The following is a 19,927-nucleotide window of genomic DNA, read 5'->3' on the forward strand; positions in this document are numbered from 1 at the left end:
CATATGTTCCTCCCAGTGATGGTTTTGTTCATCCTGATTCCGTCAGTGATTAGCTTCACAAACACACAACTGACAGAAACCATAAAATGAAAGTGTCCATATTTTAAATTAACAGAAAAAACTTTTACCACACCACCAATGAGAATTCCCTTTAGCTATTATGATATCAGATCTTAGCCTTGACAAAACTGTAAAGTCTAGGCATTCATTACTGGAGAGGTTCAAGATCCTTTATTTTAAAATCATCTTTCTGTGGAAACTAGACTTGTTTCATCTTAGATGTATGGTGAACTGACAGAAGACCAATCAAGTGCAAAGTCAAATTCAGTGAGGGAAGTCTGGTTTAGATTTCCCCAATGAATTTTTAACCAAAGCTGCACTTCCGCTTGGAAATATTGTGAATGGTTTCATTTGTGCCAGGATTACTGTAATTTTGCAAGGTAAATTTAACATTGTTAGATTAAGTAAAAATAAACAGCTGACGAACACAATTTACAGAGGTTAATGGAAAAGGTTCACGTGTATCCCCCTAAATCTTATAATTCCTTCAAAGAGTTGTTAACTTTTATATTTTATTTTCATAATGTAGAACTCCTTCCTGACTTTCCACCATCTTTTCAATATTCCTGCTAAAATGTATAAACCCATCCTTTACTTATGTTCTTTGGACTATTCATTCCAGCAGCTCTGATATATTTTTTATTAGTTTAATACAACAATTCAAGTCAAAGGAACACAGTTCCCCACAATTTGATAGCACCTAGAACTTTTGTACTTTGTGAACAAAGATAGAATACTTTAGAAAATACCTACAAGGCATCGAGACTCAGATCCATGCAACGCATTGGGTCATTTGAGAAATAATATGTAGGCTTTTTTCACATCTTCCCTGAGGACTTTTGTTTGGGTTTCCTTTACATGTATACATTGAAATTCTTTGTAGATGACTGCAATAAAAAAATGTATTTTCCTCCACTGGCAAAACCAGAAGAAACTGGCATATTACTTTTCCTCATGAGGTCTTTGACTTTCTCCCCTAATGCCTGTTAAGAGAGTCTACTGCTAATTTTAGATTAAGAGTACAGAGCTTTTCTGTTTCCATAAATGTTTTAATGCTTCATTCCCATAGACAGGCTATTTGGGGAGCTCTGTGAAGCTGTTCTTCTTGAGAAGTAAAATATTTCCCCACAAAAAGAGAAGGGAGGTTTCCAGTGAAAAATGAAAGCCTGGTGAGTGTACTTGGAGCTCCTTAGAAGAGTTCATTCTCACATGGAGAACGGTTTGCTCCCAGAAACTTATTCCCCGCTTGCCATGTTCCTGCCAGTGTCAACGCATGCACCTTTCAGCCACTTCAGTACACTACGGCTGTCATATCCTGACCAGCATGGACTTCCTTCTTCCTTTCTGCTACCTCAACGAGGTCATTCACTCCTTTCTGTCTCTCTCTCTCTTTTTTTAAAAGAAACCTTTTCCTCTCCATCTGTGCCTGGGATGCAGATACTCTTGCTTTTCCCTCATCAGTTCTGGCTGAGCTCATTGTTCAACCTATTGTTTCTCATGGATAGGGCTTTGCATTAGAAAACCATAATCTAATCACTAAGCAAAAACAGGGAGTGGAATATTTTGTTTGCATTCAGAGGCTTTTCATTTACTTTTGTCATATTTTCTTTGTTTTGTTAACATCCATATTTTCAAACATCCATGTTAGTAAAGTCTGCTTTGAATTCGTCCATATTAACTATGGCTAGCCACAATGAGACAGAGGTTTTGTCTCTCCCTTAAATACCATCAGTTTGCTCTTTCCACTGCTTTTGCCCTGCTTCAGGTAGCTCCTCGAAATTAATTGGGAAATCGATTTGACTTTTTAACCTTTATGTGTAAAAACTCTTGTGGTATTCTTCATCGGGGTCACTGGTATGGTGTTTAAAGTTACCCTTATTTTTCCATAAAACAAAATCATTTGCCTCAAATCTTTTTATTTGTATTCATGTCTTATTTTAATTGAGGTATAATTGATATTTAACATTATATTAGTTTCAGGTATACTACATACTGGTTTGATATTTGTGTGTATTGGGAAATAATCGCCACAATCAGTCTAGTTAACAATCTGCCAACATTCATAATTACAGAAAATTTTCCTTCTTGTGATGAGGACTTTAAAGATTTACTCTCTTAGCAACTTTCACATATGCAATATGGTATTAACCCTGATAGCTCAGTTGCTAAAGAATCTGCCTGCAATGCAGGAGACCCCAGTTTGATTCCTGGGATGGGAAGTTCCCCCGAAGAAGGAATAGGCAACCCACTCTAGTATTCTTGGGCTTCCCTGGTGGCTCAGAAGGTAAAGAATCTGCCTGCAATGCGGAAGACCTGGATTCTGTCCTTGGGTTGGGAAGATCCCCTGGCGGAGGGCATGGCAACCCACTCCAGTATTCTTGCCTGAGAATCTCCATGAACAGAGGAGCCTGGCAGGCTACAGTCCATGAGGTCACAAAGAGTCAGACATGACTGCGTGACTAAGCACAGCACATTATTAACTCTAGTCACCAAGCTGTAATCTCAAATTCTTTTAAGAGGGTGGGATATTAATAAACAAAATAATTCTGTAGACTGATGCTTCTTATCCTTTAGTGAGCATGAGAATTATCTGGAGTTAAAACACGGATTGCTAGGCCCAGCCACAGAGACTTTGATCACAAAGTGCCACTGCTTCTCCAAGTGTTACCAGCGGAAACCAACATAAAGAGAAGCTTGTTGAGGTGTTAAGTGTATAATCATTGACCAATGATAGATAATAGAATCGTATGAATCCTATGTTACTACCTATTATTTAAATAATAGCAGTTTTAAAAACTCTATCCCTTAATAAGTTTTAAAGCATGGTATACACAGTATAAACGTTAAAAAAAAAGCACAAAATATGTATATCAGAAATTAAACTGTTCCTTCTTTCCAGATCTCCACACCCACTTTGAAGAATCAAGCATGTTTAATATCTTGTTAGAGTATGTGCACTTAACATTTTGAAAGAAGCTGGGAACTGCCCTCTATCAAATAGTTTATGCCAGTTTATACTTCCATCTACTATTATATGGATGCTTATTTCTCCACACTTCAATGGTATTGAATATCCAAAATTTTGATCTGCCAATCTGACATGTAAAAAATGACATCTAATCTTTATTTTACTTTGTGTTGCATTGAATTGTGGCAGAAGTTAAACAACTTTGAGTAGCAAGACTGTGGGCAATCTATTAATTTTGTGCAAAAGCTGATTGGTTTTTAAATTCGACTTCATACTTGCATTCAAGCAAAAGTATCTGCTTTTCTTGTTCGCCTTTGGTTGAATCTTGCTTTGAAAAGTGCTGCGTCACCTCCTTTTGAACATAAAGAAACAACTATGGTAACTCTCCTTGTCTGCCCTTTTCCTCCTTTCCCCCAGGAAATTTGATTTTTTTTTTTTTTCGGACAATCTTTTGAAAAATGAAGGCTTAGATGTAGATTTTTTTATGGTCTGTATAGAAAATAATACATCTCCAAACCCAAGCCCTGCTTATGGAAAATGACAGCTGACAGCTAAACGGAGGTTATAGGAAATCAAAGAAAATGTTCACTACAGTGCAACGCACCAAAGCTGAATTTTCCTTAAATTGTTTATTGATGCTCACTTGAAAGAAACACACACACACACACCCCCACCCAAGACTGCTTTGTGAAATCAAATGTATTTCCTGCCTTCTTCTTTCCTCTGGACTCTTACCACCAGCCTATTTATAGCCCAGGAAAGGAAAAAGCACCGCTGGAGGCAGGAAAACTAAGTCCAGAAAGAATAGGAGGAAGTGTGCCTGCCATTTAGCCAAACAACCTTTAATTCATTGAGCTCAAAGCTTAGCGGCTTCGCTGTTGTCGTGAGACATAAACAGCTTGCAAATTAGAATTTTTTTCTCTCCCCACGTTTGCATTGGATTTGGGCAATGGAGATGAAGGCAGCATTTTAGAAGAGAGAACAGAAATCTCTAGGTGTTTAGACACGTGAAAGAGGAACTGGTGAGGGGTTGGTGAAGCAGACCGGAGAGGATGAGCTGGAAATGATTCCGTGCCTGCGATTTAAGGTAAGCGTTCTTTTCAAGACAGTCTGCTGTTGTGTCTGCATACACATCAGGTGCTGTGGAGATTAGCCCTGGATGGTGTGTATAATTTGAGGGCAGAGTCTCTTGACGAGCTCATGAGCTTTGCTTTTATCGCTGAAGAAATGGGGAAATTTCTTTCAGCCTTAGTTGTGACATCTTCAGTTTTTAACAATAATATTTTTAAATAGTTGTTTCTTTAAAATAGTTTTGTCTCCACTAAGTTTTCTTTGGTTTCTTTGTCACCAGAGGATTAAATAGTATAAATAACTTCACTGAAGGTCATTTTTGAAAAATCATTTCTTGATATTTGTCTGTTTTTCTATCCTTTTCAAAGTACCTATTAATATTCCACATACCAATTTTTGAATCAATACTGGTTTTAGAATACATTGAACAGAGAGGCCCTCAAGAAAAGTGGTCTATTTTAGAAAAGTTATTTTAACTAAAATTTAAATTTTGTATAACATTCAGCGAAGATTGAATTTTTTAATGCAAAGCTTTTCCTAAACATGAATTTTCACACTAAGGAAAACCCTCTAGAAGCATAAAACAAACCAGCACTTAACAGCTCCAGTGATAGAGACTGTTCACAATAATTACTTACATTTAAATTATTATTTCAAAATATTCATTCAACATATATTTTCTGAGTGACCTGAAAAATTGTTCCTGGGTTTGGAAGTCGAAAGGTCAAAAGGGAATGGATTATATCCAAGAGCAGCTGATGCCGCCCACAAAAACTTGGAAAGCTCCTAGGGACATTCCAACTCTTTTAACATTTTTTTGCCATCACACAAGTACGTTTGTTTAGATGATCCACTGTATTTGCATCCGCCACTGATTATATTCACATTTGTGTCCTGGAAAAACTTGATTAATGTTTCTATGATGTCAAACAAAGGAATAAGGTTCTGGTGGTTTATTGAAAAGGAAAAGCAGAAGGAAATGTGTTGCTGTTATTTTGGTTTATCCCCGTTTGAGATTGGTATGTTTAGAATCTGTCTTAAGAAGATAGCAAAACTGGAAGCCAGAAAAGCTGAGCCAGCCAGATTGAGACTAATGCAGGAGGCCAAGGCTGAGTTCTGTCTCGATGTGGATTTTATTGCCTGTTCTCCTTCCTGGAAGAATTTAAGGGTTATTTTCTTCTGATTAGAAAATTATAATTCATTCCATGGAAATAGCAAAGTATAATATCCTTGAGTAGAAAGAGCAATATTTCTTAGTTAAAGCTAGGTAGTAAAAAATAGAGGGAAATAAAATTAATCTGGACAAATATGATGAGTCTGAAGAAACAGAACAAACTCTTAGCCCTTGTTTCCAGGACTCTCTAATTCTGCAAAGTCCTGAATTCAGTACTGAATCCATTTTATTATTTCCGCAAAATAAAGTCTAAGGTAACCTAATTAATTGCCATTCCATGTGGGTCTAGTGAGAGACACACTGCTTACAGTGATTCTGATTTCTCTGTGTATGTTGAACTTTTTCCTCTTGCAATTTCAAAACAGCATTCTCATTTGTTGTATTCGTATGTTTACATTATGAGAATAAAATTGTTATAAACACTGTTGAAGGCTTAAATAATAAAACTATGAGCTATGTATTTTATTCTAAGAATATGTATCTTTTCCAATTTTAAAAGTTCTGTTTTTGGTCATTAGTTTCTGGATGCCCATAGATGCTTATAAATGTATCCATGAAGTGCCAGTTATTTAAAATAGATTTCTTGAGAATCGCTTAATAGTTTTACAATTTTCTAGATGTATTCTCAAGTTCCTGAGATTATAGTACATTATTGTTGTTGTTGTTTACTCACTGTCATGTCCCACTGCGACCACATGGACTGTAATCTACAAAACTCTGTTCCTGGGATTTCCCGGACAAGAATACTGGAGCGGGTTGCCATTTTCTTCTCCAGGGAATCTTCCCTACCCGGGGATTGAACTCGCATCTCCTGCACTGCGGGCAGATTCTTTACTGCTGAGCCACCAGGGAAGCCCATAGTATATTACTAGAGTTAGCTAATTTTGAAAAATAAAAAAAATAAAAAAAAACAAAAGCAACTTTTTTAGCTTCTCTATTAATTAAAAGCATTTACTTCTTGGCTTCCAGCATAACTCCTACAACTACTATGTGCTTACAGGTTACACAGTACAGCCGCCACTTGACACTCATTGAAATATAAATGACATCAGATTGCTGAAGCGGTAGAGTGCAGTTTAAAGAAATATAGATTTCACAAAACCTACAATTTGTAATCCACAACTTGTAGGATGTATTGAAGGAGGACATGGGGAGAAGCGTCCCACGCCAGGCAGCCATACCCACCTGGCCTGATGCTGTGGGAGCAAGGGGAGCTGCAAATTGATTTTCATGGGTCTATGAGCACCTTAAATCCAGATCAGTGACCTCTGGAGGTTCTTTTTCTCCTATACTCTTATCCCTTCACATCCTATATTACAGATCAGCAGTAACACCACCAAAGCATATTTATTAAGTTCTTCTACTTATAATCTCTACCTTTGATAAACTCAACATTAATGTGGAGAGTTGGAATTATACAGAACACAAGGCATCCTATATATGGAACCAAATGAATGATGTGGATGATTACAAGTTCTGATCCTGGCAGGCTTCTTGGAGGGAAGAAATTGAGCTCAGACTTGAAGGGCAGATCTGATGGGTATGGCTAGAGATAAAAGCCTCCAAGATAAGAATGGAACCGTGTGCATGGGAAGGGATAGGAGAGTACTTGGGTTGCCAAATGAAATACAGGATTCCCACTGAAATGTGAATTTCAGATAAACGACATATACTTTTCCTAGTAAGAGTATGTGCATGAGGTCTGTTGATTGAGATATACAAAATATATTTGTTGTAGATCTGGTTCACATTTAACTGGGAGTCCTGTGTTTTTTATTTCCAAATCTGGTCACCCTACCAGGGAACTCTGTGTCAAGCAGCTTGATAGAAGCAGAAGCAATGCACATATGGAAAAAGTGAAAAGTGTCTGGAGGAGATTGAGGTCAGACTGCGGTGGGACAATAACGCTAGACTAAGGAATTTAGAATCTAATTTGAAGACACTGAGGAGACACTGAGGGTTTTGAAATGGGAAATGACATCAATAAGATCTGGTCATTCAAGGCAGGACCTGCTGGGGCAGAGAGAACAGCTCACCGAGTTCTGGGTGTTGGTGACAAAAGAGAGAAAGAAACCAGTCAGATGAAGACACGTTAGAGAACAAATCCACGTGTCTTGTAAACTAATTGGGTATGGATCTGGGAGGAGAGGAAGTGTTAGAAAGGATATTATGTTTAATTTAGAGTCCATTCAGAGAAATAGTCAGAGATAGCAGCAGGTCAGGGAATTGGTGAGGGAGGCAAGGATTTTGGTCTCAGACATATTAAATTTGAGGCAATGATGGGATAATCAGGTAGAAATAGATAATCAGGTAGAAACACTGGAAATGGGAAATAGCTTAGGAGAAAGGTAAAGCCTGGAAAGATTGATAAAGCCAACACTGATGGAGATTTTCTTTATGCCAAGCTTTTTTTTTTTTTTTAATATCCATTCTCTATTTAATGCTCACAACTACCTATGAGCAGATTCCACTGCCAGCCACATTGTACAAATGAGAACACTGAGGCTCAGAGAGGTTAAGTGACTTGTCCACGATTGCCTTGTTAGAGACAGAAAATGGAACCCAGGTGTCCATATGCCCAAAGCCATGTTCCCGCTCATTCCCATGGAGAATGTTGAGTATCTTCTGTGGATTCACTTCCTCCGTCTACAAAGATCTAAAGGCACAGTTGTTCATGCTGTAACCCAAATCTTATTTTTTAAATTTATTTATTTATTTTAATTGGAGGACAGTCATTTCACAACACTGTGGTGGCCCCTGCCACACATCAACACGGACCAACTAGATGCCTGGTCTTTGTACCTCACTGTGGTAGCCCTCAGAATTCTGCACCTTTTAATCTCTCTGAGGAAAAGGGAATAGTTTATACACAGAAAACTTCCCATTTATTTATTTGTATATTTATTACGCAAATTGTTTTTCCCTTCAGCGCCTTGTTTTTAGATTGTTCCTCGGTTATTTGGTGAAATAAAAATTACCATGAAGAGAAAACAGGACCAAGGGTGTTAAACTCCTCTCCCTGTCTCTGGCTGCCCTCTAGTGGCAGAACCAGGTTACAACGCTTAGCTCCGGTCTGGGAATGTGCTGCTGCTACTGCTGCTAAGTCGATTCAGTCGTGTCCTACTGTGTGCGACCCCATAGACGGCAGCCCACCAGGCTCCCCCGTCCCTGGGATTCTCCAGGCAAGAACACTGGAGTGGGTCGCCATTTCCTTCTCCAATGCATGAAAGTGAAAAGTGAAAGTGAAGTCGCTCAGTCGTGTCCGACTCTTTGCGACCCCATGGACTGCAGCCTACAAGGCTCCTCCGTCCGTGGGATTTGCCAGGCAAGAGTAGGGGTGGGGTGTCATTGCCTTCTCCGCTGGGAACCTTAGTTCCTTAGGAAACCAAGTCAGAGTCAGCAGAAACATCTGTGGGCTCCTAAAAGGTTTGGAGTCTAGTTGTGCTAAGAGATTCTGGAAATGGACTTCATAGAGTATACTTACACGGTTCCAGATGGCTGGCTTGAAGGGTATCCCGTTCTGGATTTATTAAACTTGGTAATCATTAAAGGTATTTCACTTATTTATCCTGTTAGGAAAGTAAAAGCTGAAAGTCTCTCAGCCGTGTCTGACTCTTTGAGACTCCATTGACTGTAACCTGCGGGGCTCCTCTGTCCATGACATTCTCCAGGCCAGAATACTGGAGTGGGTCGCCATCCCCTTTTCCAGAGGATCTTCCCAACCCGGGGATCCAACCAGGGTCTCCTGCATTGCAGGCAGATTCTTTACCATCTGAGCCACCATCAAGTTTGGTTATGAAATTTTTAATACGCAATTGTGCCTTGATTGTTAAGAAAATTTCCTAGACTTATTATTCTAAATGTTTATTTAAAAATACACCATATATTTTCTCTTAAAATATAGTCTATCTTTTAGGAATGTATCCTAAGGAAATATTCATATATTGAGACAAAAATGTATGTAAAAGAAAGTTTGTCTACTTGAAACAGAAAAGTTTTGGAAAATATACAAAGTTAGGGAATTGACAAATAATAGTCCACAATATGGAATTACAAATAGCCATTAAATTACATTAAAATATTTAATGGCAACAGTAACTGTTTGTAGTAAATGTATATATGAAAAAAGAAAAGACAAAAATGTTATATTCGTGGCATGATCCCATTTTCTTACAAATTACAAATGTATATATGAAAAAGAATTAAGAACTAAAAATCTATATACTAAACTGTTAGCAGTAAGAATCTCTGGTCAGTGGGGGTAATGGTGATTTTTATTTTCTGCTTTCTCTCTGGGATAAGCACGCACTACTTTTATAATCAGGTATGAAAACCAATATGTTTTGAAACAGTGGAGAACTAAGTCCCGATGCTCTAATTTCTTGCTTTCATGACTGACAATCAGGTTTGTGCTAATTCAGCCCCATTTAGGCTTCTCTGCCCAGTAAGGAGCTGTATCCTGTTTGTGACAGCATAATTCATTGTAATGGAAAAGATTATGATGCACTAGTCTGGTCTATGACTTCACTGTATTCACTGGCAACAGGAAACACAGACAGACACTTGGTTTTTTTTTTCATAATTGTTTTAGCAATAATTGACAATTGGAGGAAATGAATGGCAGAAAACAATTATGGGCAGACAAGACGGTCAGCAAATCAGACTGGGAAATGCAATGAAGCCCGTCTTAGTTCTATTCGTGCAACAATTTCAGAACATTATAAAGATATTATTGTTTTGTTTTCAACCTACTTCTGAAATCATTATTGTTTTTAGTAGCAGTTACACAACTCTTTGCTGGCAGCAATAACCCCCAATGTGTTTTAAATTCAGTAAACTGGTAATTGCACGTCAGGGATTTGGGACTGAATTTTTTTATCTATGTTGATGTTCAGGATCAGTGTGAACTTCTCAGTGTGCACCATGTGTCCGGTTATAGTACTGCTACAATAATAACCAGCCCCCTGTTGCCCATACACAGGGTCTGAAAAGCTTTATTTTCCAGTAAAATTTAGAAAATCAAATTCATGTTTCTATTTTCTGTGAAAAGATCGCTTGTCTTTGTTTTAGCAGCAATGGTGAGGGAAACAACAAAAAGTCAAAACAAATGAATTCATGATTCACTGTCTTGTTTCCGTGCTGTGAAATGAGTACGATTAACAGTGACTGAGATGAAAATGGATGTGTTATCAACTGGGAAAGAGCTTAAGTAAGGCAGGTATTACATACACCGCAGTGACATTTCTCTCAACCAGTGGCTCCTGTAGCTAGACATGACTTAACTGTCCTGCTGGGTATTATTAAATGTTTGGATGTAAAAACTAAACACGAAGGAGCTGCTTTAACCTTTACTCCTTTACTGTTCTCCTCTGATTACTCTGATTTGGAGTAAAATTCTGCAGCAACTCTGACCTCCAGTCTGAAAGGCCAATTATTGGCCATGTGACTTAATGAGGAAGCCTCTAGACCAAACACTGTCCACTAGAAATATAAAGTGAGCCACAAGTGTGGGCCACGTGTGTCAGTTTATATTTTCTAGTGGCCACATTAAGAACTTACATAGTCAGGTCAAAATTAATTTTAGGAATCTCGTTTGTTGAACCCATTATATCCAAAACATTATCATTTTGACTTGCAATCAATATAAAAGATTAGTAACGAGACATCTTACCTTCTTCTTCTTTGCTACTAAGTCTGTGAAATCCAGGGTGTATTTCATGCTTGCCACCACTCTCGGTTCAGATGGGCCTTATTTCATGTGCTCAGTGGCTTCAGGTGCCCTGTGGCTACTGTATGTAGTGGGCAGTGCAAATCTCAACAGCAGAGCTTCCATGGCTTCATAAATGGCATGTGAATTTTGGACTGTGAGATTCCGCTATCTGTTCGGGACTCATGGTCTTCTCCACTCTGATGCACTCATTAGGCCAATCTTACATGTATCAGCTAAAACTGAATAACTGAAAAGCAAGCAAAGGATTGACAGTTTCTGAGTTTTGTCCTCTTAGAACAATCCAACTGCTTGTTGCATCAGCTGGAATGCTGCGTAACTATGGATTCCTCAATTGAGAATAAGGGTGAGAGGTTTTAAAAAACTCTCAGACTTTGAAATCTGGATTATGTGATTATAAGGAACTTTATTTTATCATGATGTTTCCAAGTGAATTTAGGCATGCGAACAGATGACATTACACAGCTTAAACTTCTAGAAATCATTATAGATATTAATAATGTGTACAACAGTACAAAGAAAGAAATCTTTAGCAGTTCTCATACGCACACATACACAGACTTCTACCATTGTGACCATTTCTGATGTCTTTTATGCATTCTGCATTGTCCTATTTGAAGGGGAGGAAGTATGCTTAAATAATCTTGTATAGCTACTATGCCCTGGGGACTCTCATGCCAGTCAGCTGGAGTGATAAAGATAGCTCTGTGTGCTAAGTATGGAGATGCAAAAATAGAACTGATGGAAGTGGATAAAACTAAAAGACATTGTAGTTTCTTAAGGCCCCGCCAACATCAGAGACCTGGAAACAAGGCCTTCTGAAGTCCTGGCAAGGAGTCACAGTCAACTGAAACAATCATATTTTAGGTTCATTGCTTATTCCATGAAGGTTTGGTTATGGAGCTAGATTTAAAACAATCAGAAAATTCTAAAATCATGATAAAGGTTAAAGACATTTAAAATATAAATAGTAACCATCCATTGCATGATATATAAATCAGAAGTGTTTCAAAAGCATGTTTTTTAAGAATGTTCTTGGTTCCCTGAATTGACTTTCCATTTTTCCTAAAGAAACAAAGTTATAAAGAGTGATTGGTATGTGCACCTAAAATATCATATGCTTACAGTGAAATCATTACAATGTATTTAGAATGTACTACATTAAATTATTTTGCTTTAATTATAATTTATTATAAATGTGCATTATTACTCCAATGCATTTACAATGAAATATAATTAGTAACATTTTGTTTTACATTAGTACATTATACCATACAGCACTATGTTGATAATTATATTAATACATTAATAATATATTAATAATTAACCCAAACAGGGCTTTCCAGGTGGCACTAGTGGTAAAGAACCCGCCTGTCGATGCAGGAGACATAAGAGATGTAGGTTTGATCCCTGGGTCAGGAAGACCTGCTGGAGAAGGACATGGCAGCCCACTCCAGTGTTCTTGCCTGGAGAATCCCATGGACAGAGGAACCTGGTGGGCTACAGTCAGTAGGGTTGCAAAGAGTCGGGCATGACTAAAGCAACTTAGCATGCAAACAGAAAAATAGTATATCAAATCAATTTACAATCTCCATCTACTCAAAGCAAAAGCACTTACGGAGAATCTAGAAAGTGCCGGGTGTTCTGTCAGGTACCAGGACAAGCATAAAAGATAAATTGTATTTATTTTGTTTGTCATTGTCAGTGGGACAGAAGCTTCACTAGAGAAGAATGAGGAAATAGATGGAATTCTTTCCTACGGGAACAGCCTTGTTATCTGCGTTAGTCCTAGGTGGAGAAGACCTTTTCATTTCTGTGTCTAATTTTAACTTCTTAACTTTGGATTTGCCTGTTTTTTTTTTTTTTTTTTTCCATCCTTAGGACCAAGTACCTCTCTTCAGGGTGTAGCCACAATTAGGAGCTTTTTCGATTCCCATATAGGGCGTGATTTTCCTAAGTCGCATTTGGCAGAGAGGTAGAAGAGACGAAGGTGAGAGAAAGGTTGTGGTGAAAGAGAACACGGGGCCACATGAGAAAGAGCGTTCGCCAAACTGGCTCGGTTCTGCTTGCGGGGGGTGGTGGGGGCAGGAAGGCAGGGCACAGGGGAACCAGGATTTGGATCATTCTGTGAATTTTCCTCTGCAGCTTCCAGAAGGGGAAAAGGAGGGGTGGAGGCCTGTGCAACTGACCTTTGCGTGTAGAGCGTACTTTCCAAGCCAGGGTTTTGTATCTTGGTGAGCGCCATTAACTGTTGGATTCTGTAGGACAGCCATTGCTTTTGCTCTTCACTAGTAAATGAGAAGCAGGTGCAAGGTCAGGTATTAACTGGCCTTTAGGCGAAATCAAGAAGCCTGGGGCGAGTGGGGCCACTGATTGAGCTCACAAACCAGCAAGAGAATTCAGGGACGTACAGGTGAGTTGAGACTACCCCGTTCCTCCCTTCCCGTCACCACTGCTTCTGTGTTTGCGCCTTTCCCCTTATTCAAGGGCTCACTCCAGGGGACTGCCCTGGCAGTCCAGCGGTTAAGGCTTCGCCTTCCGACGCGGGGTGCAGGCTTGATTCCTGGTCGGGGAGCTAAGATCTCACATGCCTAGGGGCCAAGAAACCGAAACATAAGCAACAGAGCAATATTATAACTAATTCAATAAAGACTTTAAAAATGCTCCACATCAAAAAAAATATTTTAAAAAAGTGGGTGGGGGGACTCATTTGAGCTGACTTCCTTTCCTCAGAGTCTCCTATCCACAGGGGATTGGTTGCAAGACCCCTCTGAGGTACCTCAAGTCCTTTATGTAAAATGGCATAGAGTTTGCATTTAATGTAAACATCCTCTACTTTAAATCAACACCTCCAGATCTTGTAATACCTAATACAGTGGGTGTGCTGGGGAAGTAGTTGTTGGTTTGTGGCAAATTCAAGTTTTGCTTTTTGGAGCCTTCTGAAAAAGTTTTTTTGAACCCACAGATACAGCATAACTGACTGACTGTAATCTGTCTTGGGGGTTGTTGTGACTTTATTGAATTAACAGTTGTTAAGTAGAACCCCAGGTGTAGGATGGTAAGCAAAACACAAGACTATAAGAGAAACTGAAATAGGTTTATCGTCAAGATGTACATGGCAGGCCTGAAGGGAGGGGTCAAGGAAGGGAGCAGGCTCATGACCTAGGGCACAAGCTTTTATTAAGGTGGAGTCCGTGGGTGGACTGCTTTGAGGTTCCTGAGCTAAGCTCAGTCCAAACCCCAAAGGCAGGATTTTGGTAAGTTCCACGGGGTGTCTTAACTTAGTGACACGGGGGAAGGCTCTTGGAGGTTGGGGAGACTGTTGGTCACAGGGGTTATTGGGGAAGTCATATGGGCTTCCTTGATAGCTCAGTTGGTAAAGAATCCACCTGCAATGCAGGAGACCCTGGTTCGATTCCTGGCTTGGGAAGATCCGCTGGAGAAGGGATAGGCAATCCACTCCAGTATTCTTGGGCTTCTCTTGTGGCTCAGCTGGTAAAGAATCCACCTGAAATGCAGGAGACCTGGGTTCAATCCTTGGGTTGGGAAGATCCCCTGGAGAAGGGAAAGGCTACCCACTCCAGTATTCTGGCTTGGAGAATTCCATGGACTATATAGCCCATGGGGTCAAAAAAGAGTCGGACACGACTGAGCGACTTTCACACTTACCAGGAAGTTACATTTGCCTGTGGCTCTTTTGGCTGTCTTCTAGGGCACACCCTTGCGTGGGGGGCTAGTGTGAATTTAAGGCACCCTGCGGGCCTCTTTAGCCAAACAAAATGGATGCCAAGGCAGCAATACCATGGAGTAGCTTAGGTGAACACTTGGCAGAGGACAACACACTGCCTGGGATCTTAGCCAAGTTACAATGAACGTAAGCTACATTGGTTGTAAGAAAAAAATATACCTCACAGAAGCACAAGAAATAAGCTGAGGCTGCCAGGGGCCTCCACCCAGAAACCAGCTGATCAGGGGCCTGGGACCTGACAGGAGAGCTTGACGGTTCCAAACTTCCAGTCCTTCTGGGAGGTTCTGCTTTTCTCTCCCTCTGTCTCTCTCTCTCTGACTCCCTCTCTCTCTCTTTCCAGCTTTCCCTGTCTCACCAAGCACAGGGAGAAAGAGGATGTCCATCTGTGTGAATGTCCTTTGAATGTTCAAGCACTGGTAGTTCTAAATTCCAGACTCTCTTGTAAAAAAATCTGATGATCCGACTGGCCTATACTTGCCTCAGGTGTCAATCCCTTCTCTAGTCATTTATGGCCTTGGGAGTGGAGGTCACTAGACTAATCCTGCGGATGGGGGCAGTTTTCAGTAAAAAGGGGCTTGAGCTGGTATGCTCCAAAGCTGTTACACCCCTGGCATTGAGGTGTAACAGGGCTCTTGACTTTTTTCTGACCTCTCTCTCTCTCAGGCCCTAACCAATGTGTCTCCTAATTTTCCGTGAAATTGCCATGTGTTTTCCCTCTCTGTAGACTTTCCTGTGCTGACCTGGCCAGTTAGGGTTATGCCACCCCTCTCCTTTCTCTCAATCCAAAGTGTCTGTTTCCAGACGCTGCACAGAATCGCTCGCTTTGATAAAACTATTACCAGTCTTCTGTGACCTTGCCCACTTTCAAAATACTGTAACACACGGTCTATTGTCTAATATATTTAATCACATGATGTTTACTGGTATTTCTTTCGCTTATTCAGCTATTATTTGACTTTATAGTTAACTTTCCAGGAATTTGTTCTCTCTTCAAGCTAATTATGAATTCCTTGAGGTATGAGCCATGTTTTGTTTTTCCTTTTCTAAAACTCCCTCTGGAGTAGGTCAGTGTTCCGAGAAGCACAATTCACAGTAGCCAAAGAGTGGAAACAACTCAAGAGTCCACCAACAGATGAATGGATAAACATATAATGGTATAAATGTTTGATGGAATATTCTTCAGCCATAGGAAGGAATCAAGTTCTGGTATATACTACAACATGGATGTATGTTGAAAAAAAATATACTAAGTGAAATAATCCAGACACAAAAGGAGAAATATCATATAATTTCACTTAGGTTAAAATCTTGAAAAAAAAATAAAATCTTGAATAGGCCAATCATAGAGACAGAAAGAGGTTGTTGGAGGCTCGGGACAGGAATGAGTGGAGAATTATTCCTTAATGGTTATAGAGTTTCTAATCAGGGTGCTAAAATATTTGTGGAAATAATGGTGGTGGTTGCACGACATTGTGAGTGTGACAAATCCTACTGAACTGTAAGCTTAAAAGTGGTTAGGGTCAGAGTAGCAGTTTTTTGTTCCATATATCTTGCCACTATTTAAAAATAATAACAATGCAATATACTGAAATCAGTGAGTTGTATGGTATGTGAATTATGTCTCAATAAAGCTATTTTTTATTAATACCCTCTGGGAACCAGATACTATGTGTAATAGTGACTGCTTAAGTAATACTTGTATCATTTGTTGTGAGTTAACATAACATTATCATTTGCAATGTGAGATTCATTAAGACACAAGTTTCCATATGATAGAGAGCAGGTGTATTTCCTCAGTTATATATACACCAGATAGAACACGATTGCTCTGCACTTGGTGCTAAGGTGGGTGTTGAGACACATGTCAAGTGCTGTCCAGGTATGATCTGAGATCCTAAATTCTGTCAATCATTTTTACCTTATAGCAGGAGTACCTGCTATAAGGGATTACACACCAATATATGAATTTTATGTTTGGTGAAAGAATAAAAATATTAACAAAGTATATAGTAATAGAATTTCCACTCATACATATATATTTTTCTCCAACCAAATATATATATTTTACCATCTCTAGGCATTCATTCTTTAGGGCTGAGACATTGTTTTCCAAATATCTGCTTTTAAGATGTAATATATTATAGAAGAAGTTGATTTGTGAACTAGGTTCCTGCTTCTCCATTCTCTGGTCATTGAATAAAGCTTGTGTGGTTTCAGTCTCAAAAAGAAAAAAAGACATATTAGACTATTGTATTGTTGGTAAGATGGAACATTGTGCAGCCATGGGAAAAGTCATATTTTAGAGGAATATTTGATGACATTGGAATCTTTAAGAATATTGAATGATGTTAGAAATACTTAAAATACTTAAAGAGGCAGACTAAAAAGCTATCAGTTCAGTGCAATCACTTAGTTGTGTCTGACTCTTTACGACCCCAGGGACTGCAGTAAGCCAGGCTTCCCTGTCCATCACCAACTCCCGGAACTTACTCAAACTAGTGTCTATTGAGTCAGTGATGCCATCCAATCATCTCATCCTCTGTTGTCCCCTTCTCCTCCCGCCTTCAATCTTTTCCAGCTTCAGGGTCTTTTCAAATGAATCAGTTCTTTGCATCAGGTGGCCAAAGTATTGGAGTTTCAGCTTCAGCATCAGTCCTTCCAATGAATATCCAGGACTGATTTCCTTTAGGATGGACTGGTTGGATCTCCTTGCAGTCCAAGGGACTCTCAAGAGTCTTCTCCAACACCACAGTTCAAAAGCATCAATTCTTTGGTGCTCAGCTTTCTTTATGGTCCACCTCTCACATCCATACATGACCACTGGAAAAACCATAGCTTTGACTAGATGGACTTTTGTTGGCAAATAATGTCTCTGCTCTTTAATATGCTGTCTAGGTTGGTCATAACTTTCCTTCGAAGGAGCAAGCATCTTTTAATTTCATGGCTGCAGTCACCATCTGCAGTGACTTTGAAACCCCCCAAAATAAAGTCTCACTCTTTCCACTGTTTCCCCATCTATTTGCCATGAAGTGATGGGACCGGATGCCATGATCTTAGTTTTCTAACTGTTGAGTTTTAAGCCAGCTTTTTCATTCTACTCTTTCACCTTCATCAAGAGGCTTTTTAGTTCTTCTTTGCTTTCTGCCATAAGTGTGGTGTCATCTGCAAATCTGAGTTTATTGATATTTCTCCCAGCAATCTTGATTCCAGCTTGTGCTTCATCCAGCCCACCATTTCTCATGATGTACTCTGCATATAAGTTAAATAAGTAGGGTGACAATATACAGCCTTTCCCAATTTGGAACCAGTCTGTTGTTCCATGTCCAGTTCTAACTGATGCTTTCTGACCTGCATACAGATTTCTCAGGAGGCAGGTCAGGTGGTCTGGTATTCCCATCTCTTGAGGACCTTTCCACAGTTTATTGTGATCCGCAGTCAAAGGCTTTGGCATAGTCAATGAAGCAGAAGTAGATATTTTTCTGGAACTCTCTTTCTTTTGATCCAGCGGATGTTGGCAATTTGATCTCTGGGTCCTCTACATTTTCTAAATTCAGCTTGAACATCTGGAAGTTCACGGTTCATGTACTGTTGAAGCTTGGCTTGAAGAACTTTGAGCATTACTCTGCCTGTTATAAATTTTATAAAACACAGTTAAGATATTTATTAGTTGCCTGTCTCTGTGTAACAAGTCACTCCCTGACCAAGTGCCTTAAGGGTGGGTTGCAATCAGGCATCAGATGAGGCTCCAGATATCCAAAGACCTGATGGGAACTTGAAGACCTACTTTTGAGGCTGGTCATCCCCATGGCTGAAAAGTTGGTATTTACTGTTGGCTGGGACCCCCAGGTCCTCTCCTGTGGGATTTCTCTGTGGACTGCTTGAATATCTTCATGACCTGGCATCTGACTTCTGAGTGAGAAATCCTTGACTAAGATGAAAGCCGAAATGCTTTTTATGACCTTGCCTTGGGGATTACACTCCACTATGGCTCTTGTATTCTAGTAGTTATGCAGGGCCAGCCCTGAGACAGTGTCAACAAGGACTACAGAGGGCACGTGAGGATTATTGGGGACCATTGGCAGGTGACTGCAAATACACACTGAAATAAAAGTTTTAAGAATGGTTAGAATTGATCTTATTTTGGGGGGGAGATTTACTTTAAAAAAATTTATGGTGAAAATACACGAGTTTTGGAATCACACACATCCAAATCAATGCAAGTTATTTTTTCAAAACCGTAACTATTCCAGTGAAGACAAGCTCATCCCCGATACCTTGGTATAAAGTTGGGTTATCTATGCTTTTCTTTCTCTGATATAATCCTGTAACTAAGGAAAGGAAAATCGGTATGGAAAGTGGAGTAGTTTTGAAATATGGGGCACACGACTAGGAAGATGTGGCCAAAGTAGAGAGCCTGGGGTAAGCATAGCAGTACAGGGGCCCCAGAGCCAGAGAGACATCAAAGAGGGTTAAGAATATTATAAAGAGTGACAAGGACATTGAAAAGACCTTGAGCCTTCAGGTAAAGGTGGGTTTAGCATATACTTTTACTTACCTCTGCTTCCTTCTGAGAGCCTATTAAGACAAGATCAAAGGATTTGGGTTTCTTAAAGTCAGAAATACACTATGACAATATTTCGGAAGCTGGAAAGTAGATGGTGACTAATTCAATAGTGGAAACCAGAAAATCAACCCAGTTTGCCCTGGTTGTGGTGGTGGTTTTAGTTGCTAAGTTATGTTCAACTCTTGCAACCCTATGGACTGTAACCTACCAGGCTCCTCTGTCCATGGGATTTCCCAGGCAACAATACTGGAGTGGGTTGCCATTTCCTTCTCCAAGGAATTTATACTGGAGAACTCTTCGAAGACTTGAGAATTAGTGGCACCAAGTTCTGTTAAAACTGTAGGTGAAGGTGAGACTAAAGGGAGGGAGACTGGTTGAAAATCTTCCTAGGAAACAGTTACATTCCCAGGTCCTCTCCCCTGCTTTACACAGTACCATGATACCAAAGATTTACTCTCTCAAGAGGATAAAACATAGGTGTTTAGATTGCGGGACCCTGGTCTTGGGATGAGGTCCAGCTGCAGGTAGACACATTCTAGTTACAACCAGAGAATTATTTAAAAGTTGAAACCCAGCCCTCTTCTCCCACTTGACTCCCGAACACAGTAGTCAAA

The 19,927-nt window shown here is 39.6% G+C and overlaps 1 protein-coding gene across 1 annotated transcript in view; it reads left to right on the plus strand.

Annotated features, from left to right (window-relative positions):
- The first annotated feature begins 3,849 nt into the window (after window positions 1-3,849).
- The window catches only part of RASGRP3 (RAS guanyl releasing protein 3), a 117,567-nt gene continuing 101,489 nt past the window's right edge, over window positions 3,850-19,927 (plus strand). The window contains exon 1 of the mRNA XM_070798492.1: window positions 3,850-4,115. The gene's annotated coding sequence lies outside the window, so the exon portion shown is untranslated. The remainder of the gene's footprint in view (window positions 4,116-19,927) is intronic.

This window comes from Bos indicus, chromosome 11 (genome assembly GCF_029378745.1).
Source record: "Bos indicus isolate NIAB-ARS_2022 breed Sahiwal x Tharparkar chromosome 11, NIAB-ARS_B.indTharparkar_mat_pri_1.0, whole genome shotgun sequence".
Lineage (NCBI taxonomy): Eukaryota > Metazoa > Chordata > Mammalia > Artiodactyla > Bovidae > Bos > Bos indicus.